Here is a 1408-nt window from a genome sequence, read left to right as displayed (position 1 = left end):
CCCAGAATACTGGAAATAAAAGCAAAAATAAACAAATGGGATCTAATTAAAATTAAAAGCTTTTGCACAACAAAGGAAACTATAAGTAAGGTGAAAAGACAGCCTTCTGAATGGGAGAATATAATAGCAAATGAAGCAACTGACAAACAACTAATCTCAAAAATATACAAGCAACTTATGCAGCTCAACTCCAGAAAAATAAACGACCCAATCAAAAAATGGGCCAAAGAACTAAATAGGCATTTCTCCAAAGAAGACATATGGATGGCTAACAAATACATGAAAAGATGCTCAACATCACTCATTATCAGAGAAATGTAAATCAAGACCACAATGAGGTACCATTTCACACCAGTCAGAATGGCTGTGATCCAAAAGTCTACAAGCAATAAACGCTGGATAGGGTGTGGAGAAAAGGGAACCCTCCTACACTGTTGGTGGGAATGCAAACTAGTACAGCCACTATGGAGAACAGTGTGGAGATTCCTTTAAAAATTGCAAATAGAGCTGCCTTATGACCCAGCAATCCCACCGCTGGGCATACACACCGAGGAAACCAGAATCAAAAGAGACACATGTACCCCAATGTTCATCGCAGCACTGTTTATAATAGCCAGGACATGGAAACAACCTAGATGTCCATCAGCAGATGAATGGATAAGAAAGCTGTGGTACATATACACAATGGAGTGTTACTCGGCCATTAAAAAGAATACATTTGAATCAGTTCTAATGAGATGGATAAAATTGGAGCCAATTATACAGAGTGAAGTAAGCCAGAAAGAAAAACACCAATACAGTATACTGACACATATATACAGAATTTAGAAAGATGGTAATGATGACCCTGTATGCGAGACAGCAAAAGAGACACAGATGTATAGAACGGACTTTTGGACTCTGAGGGAGAGGGAGAGGGTGGGATGATTTGGGAGAATGGCACTGAAACATGTATACTACCATGTAAGAAACGAAGTGCCAGTCTATGTTCGATACAGGATACAGGATGCTTGGGGCTGGTGCATGGGGATGATCCAGAGAGATGATATGGGGTGGGAGGTGGGAGAGGGATTCAGGATTGGGAGCTTGTATACACCCATGGTGGATTCATGTCAATGAATGGCAAAACCAATACAGTATTGTAAAGTAAAATAAAGTAAAAATTAAAAAAAATTGAGAAAGGAAAAAAAATAAAAATAAAAGTCATGGGAAATATTAAAAAAAAAAAGAAGGCTGAGCACACACACACAAAAAATTGATGTTTTTGAACTATGGTGTTGGAGAAGACTCTTGAGAGTCCTTTGGACTGCAAGATCAAACCAGTCCATCCTAAATGATATCAACCCTGAATATTCACTGGAAGGACTGATGCTGAAGCTAAAGCTCCAATACTTTGGCCATCTGATGT

The sequence above is a fragment of the Capra hircus genome, chromosome 8, assembly GCF_001704415.2.
Source record: "Capra hircus breed San Clemente chromosome 8, ASM170441v1, whole genome shotgun sequence".
Classification (NCBI taxonomy): Eukaryota; Metazoa; Chordata; class Mammalia; order Artiodactyla; family Bovidae; genus Capra; species Capra hircus.
Note: the sequence above shows the minus strand (reverse complement) of the source record.